Source organism: Stenella coeruleoalba, assembly GCF_951394435.1.
Source record: "Stenella coeruleoalba genome assembly, chromosome: 17".
NCBI classification, from domain to species: domain Eukaryota; kingdom Metazoa; phylum Chordata; class Mammalia; order Artiodactyla; family Delphinidae; genus Stenella; species Stenella coeruleoalba.
In genome coordinates, this window is record NC_137163.1 from 40097717 (window position 1) to 40110239 (window position 12523).

Sequence of the window (12523 nt, forward strand, 5' to 3'; positions counted from 1 at the left end):
GCATGTGGGTCTTGAAGAGGACCATTTCGTAGGAATCATCCTGCCAGGCCGCCAAAGGAGGTCAGAGCAAAACTAGCCAGAGGGAGACCCACTCGGGAACGGTGGCAGGATAGGAACCTGGGACTGGAATTATAAAGGGGCAGCTACAGGGGTCAAAGGCTGAAAAGAGACTCACCCCTGAGTGAAATGCAGGGCCACACGTGAGAAAGGGAGCAGCGTTCCTGACGAGGACTTTCTTCACGGAGGAGCTGGGCAGACATGCAGTTACATTAACTAGTTCACAGTGCAGCCCCACGACAAAGTCCAAAAGTCGGTTATAGGAATTCAGCACAAGGTTGGGCGGATTTACAGCCAGGAATTCTTGCTGTTAACACACTTTTTTTTTTTTTTAATTTTTATTAGAGTATAGTTGGTTTACAATGTTGTGTTACTTTCAGGTGTACAGCAAAGTGAATCAGTTATACATATACATATAGCCACTCTTTTTTTTTTTTTTTCAGATTCTTTTCCCATATAGGCCATTACAGAGTATTGAGTAGAGTGCCCTGTGCTAGACAGCAGGTTCTTATTATTTATCTATTTTGTATATAGTCGTGTGTATATGTCAGTCCCGATCTCCCAGTTTACCTCTCCCCCCCATTTATCCCCTGGGATAAGTAACCATAAGTTTGTTTTCTACACCCATGACTCTACTTCTGTTTTGTAAATAAGTTCATTTGTACCCCTTCTTTAGATTCCACGTATAAGCGATGTCCTATGATATTTGAGCTGATGATGCCTCTATTGTCCCCGTCTCACCCCCTCACACCCCCGCCCAGGGTGAGATGAGGGCAGAGGGCTCGGGGTGGGATGGGGCTGGACTTGGGGGGTGAGATCAGGGTTTCCAGCTGTGCGGAGGGGAGGCCAGCAGAGGTCAAGGATCAGACAGGGCCTAACAGGTTATGTGGAAGCTGGCGGCCACGGCCACTGTCCTGAAAGTCATAGTCCTTCTCCTTCTATTAACCCCGAATGGAGGAATCTAGCCACGCCGCCAGGGACAGCTGCCCAAACCACGGCAGTGGTGCCTGCAAGGAGTGAACCTCCCGTCGTTTCCCATGGACCCTGGACCCTAGAGAGTGGTTCTTATTGAAACCACCCGTGCGCTATGATCAAAACAAAAGCAAAAAGCCTGATGCTCAGGCCACACCCCCAAATCAATCAAATCAGAATCTCCAGGGCCAGGAACCAAGGCCCAGTGGGCTGTCAAGCTCTCCGGATATTCGCAACGTGCAGCCAGAGTTAGAACCCGAGGTTGGCCTCTGGCTTGGCCATAAAGCTGTGTGACTTCGAGCAATTTATCCAACTACACTTCGGTTTTCAGTGTGAAATGCAGCACTACCTTATAGGGTTCTTGTGAGGCTGGAGTGTGCTTAGGCAGGGCCTGGCGTGTCATAGCACTAGCTACTATTATTATTTTTTTATTTTATTTTTTTTTGCGTTACGCGGGCCTCTCACTGTTGTGGCCCCTCCCATTGCGGAGCACAGGCTCCGGACGCGCAGGCTCAGCGGCCATGGCTCACAGGCCCAGCCGCTCTGCGGCATGTGGGATCCTCCCGGACAGGGGCACGAACCCGCGTCCCCCGCATCGGCAGGCGGACTCCCAACCACTGTGCCACCAGGGAAGCCCCTAGCTACTATTATTAATGCTAGTCAGGATTCAGTTTACAAACCCAACCTGAAAACCAACGGTTAGCCTCTTTGGCTCTTTCGGCATTTGTCAAATGTCACCCTCTTCAATAATGGCATGGTTTGTAGAGGTAGGGGTGAGTCAGGTTCTGTCGTGCTGATGGAGGATCCCATGCTGGTATTTTCTAAACAGGATAGGAGAGAAAAACAAGTCCCGCACAGGCTGGTCATTACGTCTTCAAATGAGAAACTGCCTTTTCAGGAAATCATTATCTCCATTTTACTTTTTTAATTCTTCTACTTTGGGGCGGGGGGGCGGGGTTACGGTTTTATTCAGATATAATTCTCACACCATATGAGTCACGCACTTAAGTACACAGCTCAGTCGTTTTTAGTACATTCACAGACCTGTACAATATTCTCATTGTTGTTGTTTTGTTTTCACAAATCATCTTCCAAGGGCTTGTTCAATTGTTGCCGTGTCTAGTGATCCTCGTCTTGGAAGAATGCTGTTACTCCAGCACTGGTTCATTACAAACTTCAACATGCCTAGTGGGGATGGTTCCTCAGAATGGGACTATTTGAGCGTGATACTGTTCAAGTGGTTTTGAAGTTCCTGTAACAGAAGCCATGTCAGAAAACCTAAGGCACCAGCGGCATGGGGTCCAGAGAGCAAAGCCATCCCCTTGGCAGCCAGCCCGGGGAGAGACAGACAGGAGGGGCTGAGATGAGAAGAGTGGTCCTTCTAAAGAGAGGGGAGAGGGAGGGGAGAGAGAGCCTTAGCCTTCCCCTGGCTCATGTCTTGCTAAGATTGGCTAAGCAGGCCCCTCCTTGTCCCAAGAGTAGTGGGACAGGTTCTATCATTTTCTAGGCTTGAAGCACATGGGGAAGCTTAGTGCTCCCAGACTTCTCAGGTGGAAGTAGTCAGTGAAGCTACACCATCTTGGAAGGTGACTGAAGCGGGGACTCCCTGTTTCAGTTGCAGGACCCTCCATTCAGGATCGAGTCCTAAATTCTCCCCATCTGTCCATGGGTGTATCCCCTCACCCTTTTGTTTTTATTTAGTGTTAGAGGTGATATTTCTCTGAGCACTCTCTCGGTCCCCAATTTCTACAATTTTAGCCAATCCTTTTTTCTACCATCATCTTAGGTAGTTTTCAGAAGTGTGTTGTTTGTAGAAACACATACACACACCAACTAAGGTTTTATGCTTTGTAATCTCCAAGCACAACTCTCATGAACAGTATTTCCAGACTCCTGCCTGGAGGTGGAGCTGAAACAGGAGGAAAGGGGCAGGACACAGCCTTTAAAAGAATGACATAGCCATAGGATATAGCAAAAACTGGTTAGAACCAACTAGGTCCAAGACGGCAGAATATTCGACTTCCAGTGGACCTTGAGCCTCATCATACGCCCATTGTAATACATTAGCATAAACTAAGTGACACACCTACCAGCACCATGACAGTTCCAAGGCCAACCGTCAAAGGCCAAAAAGTGGGCAATGGCCCAATTCCTGGAAATCTCCACCCCCTTCCCCCAAATAATTGGAATAATCCTTCCACTCATTAGCCTATGAAATTACCCAGCCCATAAAAACTAACCATTGCCATATTTTGAGGCCACTCTCGCCTTCTGAGATGGTCCACACTCTGTAGAGTGTGTTTCTCTCTAAATAAATCCACTTCTTCCCTATCACTTTGTCTCTCCCTTTGAATTCTTTCTTCCATGAGACATCAAGAACCTGAGCTTCATTAAGTCCTGAGACCAGGTGTGTGATCTCAGTTAAAAGACCATGGGTTCAAGTCCCAATCTGAGTTACACGGTTTCAGTGCCATCACAAAGAATTGCAGGTGGGACTTCCCTGGTGGCGCAGTGGTTAAGAATCCACCTGCCAATGCAGGGGATAGGGGTTCGAGCCCTGGTCCGGGAAGATGCCACATGCCACGGAGCAACTAAGCCCGTGTGCCACAACTACGGAGCCTGTGCTCTAGAACCTGTGAGCCTGCATGCCGCAACTACTGAAGCCCGTGTGCCTAGAGCCCATGCTCCACAACAAGAGAAGCCCCCGCTCTCTGCAACTAGAGAAAGCCTGCACACAGCAATGAACACCCAACACGACCAAAACATAAATAAAAATTTAAAAAGAAAAAGAATTGCAGATAGTAGAGAAGGAGGCTTCTGACTAGTTAGATGGTGCCAAAAATTCTCTCTCCCACAGGTCAAGCTTGCTTTCAACCAGTGCCTCCTTAACTTCTCAAAAGAAGCCCCTGTTTATTTTTGTATATGGTGTTAGAGAATGTTCTAATTTCATTCTTTTACATGTAGCTGTTCAGTTTTCCCAGCACCGCTTATTGAAGAGACTGTCTTTCCTCCATTGTGTATTCTTGCCTCCTTTGTCGTAGATTAATAATGATAGGTACATGGGTTTATTTCTGGGCCTTCTATCTTGTTCCATTGATCTCTATGTCTGTTTTTGTGCCAATACCATAGATAACCAACAAGGACCTACTGTATAGCAAGGGAACGATAGTCAATATTTTGTAATAACCTATAAGGGAAAAGAACCTGAATCACTGTGCTGTACACCTGAAACTAACACAATCAACTATACTTCAATTAAAAAAAAGAAGCACCTGTTTAAAAATGCAAATTCCAGAACCCATCCCCAACCCTCTAAAGCAGAAAGATAGTTCTACAAGTGTCTCCAGGTGATTCTTACCATAGGAAAGGGCTTTTGTTTTTTTTTAATGCAAATACCTCCTCATTAGAGATTCCAGTTTAATGAGGGGATGGGGGCGGGTGGAACCAGGGTGGACTGATGTTTTTGAACACAGTGGCTCTGATGTGTAATCTACTGAGAATCACTGCTGACCTTCAGGCATACTTGACCCTATTCTCACCACTTTGATCAAAACAACCAAACTTCAATTGGGCTTTTTTTGGGGGGGGGGGTTTGGCTGCACTGGGTCTTCGTTGCTGCACAAGGGCTTTCTCTAGTTGCAGAGAGAAGGGGCTACTCTTCGCTGCGGTGCGTGGGCTTCTCATTGCAGTGGCTTCTCTTGTTGCGGAGCACGGGCTCTAGGCGTGCGGGCTTCAGTAGTTGCAGCGCGTGAGCCCTAGAGCATGAGGACTTCAATAGTTGCAGCATACAGGCTTCACTAGCTGCAGAGCACAGGCTCGGTAGTTGTGTCTCATGGGCTCTAGAGCGCAGGCTCAGTAGTTGCAGCGCATGGCATTAGTTGCTCCGCGGCATGTGGGATCTTCCCAGACCGGGGATTAAACTCGTGTCCCCTGCGTTAGCAGGCGAATTCTTAACCACTGTGCCACCACGGAAGTCCTTCAGCTGGGCTTTGTAGTGATGATTTCAATCAGGTTTTCTCCCTTTTGGATATGATATGTTAGTTTTCTTGATCATCATTATTTAAAAACAAAATATAAAAACAAACAAGAGCTCTGCTTTGGGAACTGTCCTGTGCATACCCACCCTCACGTAGCCCTCTCAACAACCCACTGAGGTTGGTTCTATCATTGCCCCACTTTACAGATGAGAAAAGAGCTTTGCTTAAGACCATCTAGCTAATGAGTAGCAAAGGCATTCTCACCATATCCCAGGCTGGGCTCTCCTCATTAAGGAGGATGCCACACCCTTCCTCTCAGGGTGTGCATCTCTGCCTTGCTTCTGTCTTCACTAAACAAACTGTTTCTCTGTGTGCTCTCCCACTTGTTGTTCTGCTACGTCTCTAATAATAAATTTTGTACCTGTTTTTACAGAGAAAAACAAAAAACGCGGACTAGCCACCGAGTGCTACGCCCCTGTGCTCAGCCTGCCCAAAACTGGCCCACAGAGCAGGGTGGCTCTGAGCCAAGGAACAAGGCTCCACCGAAAAGCACACACACCTGCTTTGTGTCAGGCCAGCAACGGTAGGCTATGTTGGAGTACCCTTACGTACAATTACTCTCAGTTGATGGTGCTTCAGAATCACCTGAGGAAGGTGTTAAAAATGCAGATACCTAGGTCCTATCCTCATAGATTCTAGCTCATTACGTCTGGGATGCAGCCCAAGAGTCTATAAGTATAGCCAATGACTCTGATGCAAGTAATTGGAGGGCTAGGATGAAAAAAGAAAACAGGGGGAAGGAGGGAAGAAGGAAGGAAGGAAAGTAGAAAGAGTGCCCTGGGTGAGCAATCCGCCTTGACAGAAGGATAAGAAGTCCCCCGTGGAGGGGAGCCTGCAGTTTTAATGACTTCTCCTCTCTTCCTCCACACCTAGGTAATTTCCACTCCTCCTTCAAGCCCAGGTCCCATGTCACACCTCCTCTGGGCTGTCTTTTTCTCTGTGACTCCAGAAAGCGCTAAGGAGGCCTCCTCAGGAATTCATAGCCTTTAAATCTAGGCACGGGTGCACTTTCCTTATCATATTGGCTCAAGTGGTGGTTTTCACTGCTTAGCCTTTGTGGGTGAATTAGTCACCTCACAGGGGTAAAGCCACAACTCTGGGCTGCTGTCTGCAGACCTGCTGCTGGGCTACTGGGGAGCCAGAGGAGACCCAGAGAGGAGTCCAGGTGGGCCTGAGCAGATGTTCAAAGACTAACAAGAGCTGTTAATGCTCCAGGGGTGATCTGCCCACACCCCACACGCCCACACACCACACACCCACACACAGGCCAAGACTCAGCCCCTTGAGATCAGTGACCCCGCCAGACTCTTTCCTGAACTGTCAGTGCCACGCCTGGTGGTAGGCACTGAAGCAAGGACGCCAATAGGTTTCATCCAGCTTGTCGACTCCAGTCGGGGTCCAAGCAGCTGCTTGGAGGGCCCTGTGGACATGATGGAGGTGGTGTCAGGTTCTATGGGGAAGAACTCTGATAATGATTATTAATGTCTGCCTGGGGCAAAGGAGGTACTTGCCTGCCACGTGTTTGCCAGCTGCGTTAGTTTCCTGGGATTACCACAAACTCCGTGACTTACAACAACAGAAATTTATTCTCTCACAGTTCTGGAGGTCAGAAGTCTGAAATTAGTCTCACTGGGTCAGAATCAAGATGTTGGTAGGACTGTGCTCTCTCCAAAGGCTCTCGGGGAGAATCCTTTCTTGCCTCTTCCAGCTTCTGGTAGCCCAGGTGTCCCATGGCTTGTGGCAGCCTCACTCCAATCACTGCTCCCAGACTCACGCTGTCTTCCTCCATGTGGTCAGGTCTCCCTCTCTTCTCTTTCATAAGGATACCAGTCACTGCATTTAGTACCCGCCCCAAATCCAGGATGACCTCATCTCAAGCTTCTTAACTACATCTGCAAAGACCCCTTTCCAAATAAGGTCACATGCACAGCTACCGGGGGTTGGGACTTGGACATTTTTGGGGGGCGGGCGGGGTGAAGAGTGGGCATTCAACCTACTAAACTAAGCTTGCACTAAATAAATGTCAGTAATTAAGTACCCTCTGCTCTTTTTCCCCACCTCCCACCCCCTTGTTCACACCTTTCAAAACCTAATGCTGGTGAACCTCCCTTCCCACCAGGGACAGATGTGCCCTGGTGCCAGTTTGGGCTCATTTCAGGCCTATAGTTGGCATATAGTTGCTTGTAGTAATCGCTCATGATCCTTTGTATTTCTGCAGTGTCAGTTGTTACTTCTCCTTTTTTCATTTCTAATTCTATTGATCTGAGTCTTCTCTCTTTTTTTCTTGATGAGTCTGGCTAATGGTTTATCAATTTTGTTTATCTTCTCAAAGAACCAGCTTTTAGTTTTATTGATCTTTGCTATTGTTTCCTTCATTTCTTTTTCATTTATTTCTGATCTGCTCTTTATGATTTCTTTCCTTCTGCTAACTTTGGGTTTTTTTTTTTTGTTCTTCTTTCTCTAATTGCTTTAGGTGTAAGGTTAAGTTGGTTATTTGAGATTTTTCTTGTTTCTTGAGGTAGGACTGTATTGCTATATATTTCCCTCTTAGAACTGCTCTTGTTGCATTCCATAGGTTTAGGGTTGTCGTGTTTGCATTGTCATTTGTTTCTAGGTATTTTTGGATTTCCTGTTTGATTTCTCCAGTGATCTCTTGGTTATTTAGTAGTGTATTGTTTAGCCACCATGTGTTCCAGGCCCACAGTAGGCCTTCCATAAGCTGCTTTTTTTCTTTTTTCTTACTGAATAAAATGTGTGACAACACAGCAGGTGTATCATCCCCCGTTCACCAGGTTTGAACACACTCCTGTCTTTAACCAGCACATGCACATTGGTAACTCCTAAGTCTCTCTTCCTCCTGCACATCTGACCACCTGACCCATATCTCAATGTTTCCACGGTCAGACTCTGCATCCCCCATGCCTCACCTGTTCCTTGTCCTGTAACCTTCAGCTGCGTGAGTAGCCACCCAATCCAACATCTGACAGGCGTCTCTCCTTTACCCCCAAGTCATTCACCAATTGTTATCCATCCTTCTTCCTTCATATACCTCGAATTTCTCTCCACCTCTTTATGTCCACCTTGTCGTCACATATTTAAAGGCACATCATTTCTCAGCTGAAATGATGAAACATGTTCCCTTCTTTGTCCCTTCCCTGCCCAGTTTATGTTGACACAGCTGACATTTCTAAGATACGCATCTAATCACGCGTGCAGACCCTTTGGGCCAAAGACCATCCTCCTCGGGGTGGCTGCAAGGCCCATGTGACCAGCCCCAGCTACCACTCCAGCCATGCTCCCACCATCCCCTGAACCAGAGCCCTGTGTAGCTGCTTGAGTTCCCAGCCACCTCTGCCCCGCCCTCTTTCATTCCTCCATGTGTTTGCATATTCTGTTCCCTTTGCTGGGAGCATTCTTCTAGCCATTCCTCACATTATTAACCCTTCCTCAACCTTGAAGACTCAGCTCCTTCAGAAGGCCTTCTTCAACCTTCCCTCTCCAAGCTCCCATAGCATCTTGCCCTTTGTCTCTCACAACACACATTATATCATAAATGCCTATTACTTATCTATCTGCTCCACATGTCACACACCCCTACACCCTGCCCCAGACTGTGAGCTCCTTGAAGTTTGGGACTGTGTCTCTTCTCTCTATATTTCCAGTACCTGGCACAGGGCCTGCCAATAGTGCCCTAATCAACACTTGTTGAAGTGTTGAATGCCAAGGACAGAGCAGCATGATATTAATAGATATATCTGGTTGATTCTTTTTTTTATTCATAAATACGTTGTTTATTTGTTTGTTTTTAGCATTCCATATTGCAGAAAGAGATTTCTATGCCTGAAAAAAATGTTCCTTCTTTCAGTAAATCACATGGAAATCCAGCAGACATCATGAAAATTCTGAAAGGCAACATGGCCATTTTGGAAAAGCAAGTCAAAAAGACAACATATGAGCTAAAGCACTAATATTATTATTAAAATACATATGTTCTGAATCCAAAAACCAATGTAAAAACTTAATGAAGAATCCCAAATATGGTCTGTGATATGTACATAGGGTCTCTATAAATACATTTATAATTTTTGAAGCTTTTTCCTTCCAGCTTTATTGACATATATATATAATTGACATATAATTGGTTGATTCTTATACAAAGCAAAATACCGTATTATTCAGTGAGCAAAATAGTAAGCAATACCCTTAACATTTTATTGAAACATATCAAAGTTTCTTCATGTGGCCATTTCTTCCAAGGGCTTAACACAAAATCCAACACAGTGAAGGTTTTTGCTAGGCACTGGGCTAACAGGGTACTTTACAGAACTTGTATTAAATGGCAGTCAGTATTTGATACAGAAATCACTGTTGAGTAAATGGATTAAAAGCTCCAACCAAAAGACATAGACTGGCTGAATGGGTACAAAAAGAAGACCCGTATATATGGTGTTTACAGGAGACCCACTTCAGACCTAGGGCACATGCAGACTGAAAGTGAGGGAATGGAAAAAGATATTCCATGCAAATGGGAATCAAAAGAAAGCTGGAGTAGCAATTCTCATATCAGACAAAATAGACTTAAAATAAAGACTATTACAAGAGACAAACAAGGACACTACATAATGATCAAGGGATCAAGCCAAGAAGAAGATATAACAATTGTAAATATTTATGCACCCAACATAGGAGCACCTCAATACATAAGGCAAATGCTAACAGCCACAAAAGGGGAAATCGACAGTAACACATTCATAGTAGGGGACTTTAACACCCCACTTTCACCAATGGACAGATCATCCAAAATGAAAATAAATAAAGAAACACAAGCTTTAAATGACGCATTAAACAGATGGACTTAATTGATATTTATAGGACATTCCATCCAAAAACAACAGAATACAGTTTCTTCTCAAGTGCTCATGAAACACCCTCCAGGATAGCTCACATCTTGGGTCACAAATCAAGCCGTGGTAAATTTAAGAAAATTGAAATCATATCAGGTATCTTTTCTGACCACAATGCTAGGAGACTAGATATAAATTACAGGAAATAATCTGTAAAAAATACAAACACATGGTGGCTAAACAATACACTACTAAATAACCAAGAGATCACTGAAGAAATCAAACAGGAAATCCAAAAATACCTAGAAACAAATGACAATGCAAACACGACAACCCTAAACCTATGGAATGCAACAAGAGCAGTTCTAAGAGGGAAATATATAGCAATACAGTCCTACCTCAAGAAACAAGAAAAATCTCAAATAACCAACTTAACCTTACACCTAAAGCAATTAGAGAAAGAAGAACAAAAAAAAAAAAAAACCCAAAGTTAGCAGAAGGAAAGAAATCATAAAGAGCAGATCAGAAATAAATGAAAAAGAAATGAAGGAAACAATAGCAAAGATCAATAAAACTAAAAGCTGGTTCTTTGAGAAGATAAACAAAATTGATAAAACATTAGCCAGACTCATCAAGAAAAAAAGGGAGAAGACTCAGATCAATAGAATTAGAAATGAAAAAAGGAGAAGTAACAACTGACACTGCAGAAATACAAAGGATCATGAGCGATTACTACAAGCAATTATATGCCAATAAAATGGAGAACCTGGAAGAAATGGACAAATTCTTAGAAAAGCACAACCCCCGAGACTGAACCAGGAAGAAATAGAAAATATAAACAGACCAATCACAAGCACTGAAATTGAGACTGTGATTAAAAATCTTCCAACAAACAAAAGCCCAGGACCAGATGGCTTCACAGGCGAATTCTACCAAACATTTAGAGAAGAGCTAACACCTATCCTTCTCAAACTCTTCCAAAATATAGCAGAGGGAGGAACACTCCCAAACTCATTCTACGAGGCCACCATCACCCTGATACCAAAACCAGAAAAAGATGTCACAAAAAAAGAAAACTACAGGCCAATATTATTATGAACATAGATGCAAAAATCCTCAACAAAATACTAGCAAACAGAATCCAACAGCATATTAAAAGGATCATACACCATGATCAAGAGTTTATCCCAGGAATGCAAGGATTCTTCAATATATGCAAATCAATCAATGTGATACACTATATTAACAAATTGAAGGATAAAAACCATATGATCATCTCAATAGATGCAGAAAAAGCTTTCAACAAAATTCAACACCCATTTAGGATAAAAACCCTCCAGAAAGTAGGCATAGAGGGAACTTACCTCAACATAATAAAGGCCATATATGACAAACCCACAGCCAATGTCATTCTCAATGATGAAAAACTGAAACCATTTCCACTAAGATAAGGAACAAGACAAGGTTGTCCACTCTCACCACTATTATTCAACATAGTTCTGGAAGTTTTAGCCACAGCAATCAGAGAAGAAAAAGAAATAAAAGGAATCCAAATAGGAAAAGAAGAAGTAAAGCTCTCACTGTTTGCAGATGACATGATACTATACATAGAGAATCCTAAAGATGCTACCAGAAAACTACTAGAGCTAATCAATGAATTCAGTAAAGTAGCAGGATACAAAATTAATGCACAGAAATCTCTTGCATTACTATACACTAATGATGAAAAATATGAAAGCGAAATTAAGGAAACACTCCCATGTACCACTGCAACAAAAAGAATAAAATACCTAGGAATAAACCTACCTAAGGAGACAAAAGACCTGTATGCATAAAACTATAAGACACTGATGAAAGAAATTAAGGATGATACAAATAGATGGAGAGATATACCATGTTCTTGGATTGGAAGAATTAACATTGTGAAAATGACTCTACTACCCAAAGCAATCTACAGATTCAATGCAATCCCTATCAAACTACCAATGAAATTTTTCACAGAACTAGAACAAAAAAATTCACAACTTGTATGGAAATACAATAGCCTGAATAGCCAAAGCCATCTAGAGAAAGAAAAATGGAGCTGGGGGAATCAGGCTCTTGGACTTCAGACTATACTACAAAGCTACAGTAATCAAGATAGTATGGTACTGGCACAACAACAGAAATATAGATCAATTGAATAGGATAGAAAGCCCAGAGATAAACCCATGCACATATGGTCACCTCATTTTTGATAAAGGCTGCAAGAATATGCAGTGGAGAAAAGACAGCCTCTTCAATAAGTGGTGCCGGGAAAACTGGACAGCTAAATGTAAAAGAATGAAATTAGAACACTCCATAACACCATACACAAAAATAAACTCAAAATGGATTAAAGACCTAAATATAAGGCCAAACACTATAAAACTCTTAGAGGAAAACATAGGCAGAACACTCTATGACATAAATCACAGCAAGATCCTTTTCGACCCACCTCCTAGAGAAATGGAAATAAAAACTAAAATAAACAAATGGACCTAATGAAACTGAAAACCTTTTGCACAGCAAAGGAAACCATAAACAAGATGAAAAGACAACCCTTAGAATGGGAGAAAATATTTGCAAATGAAG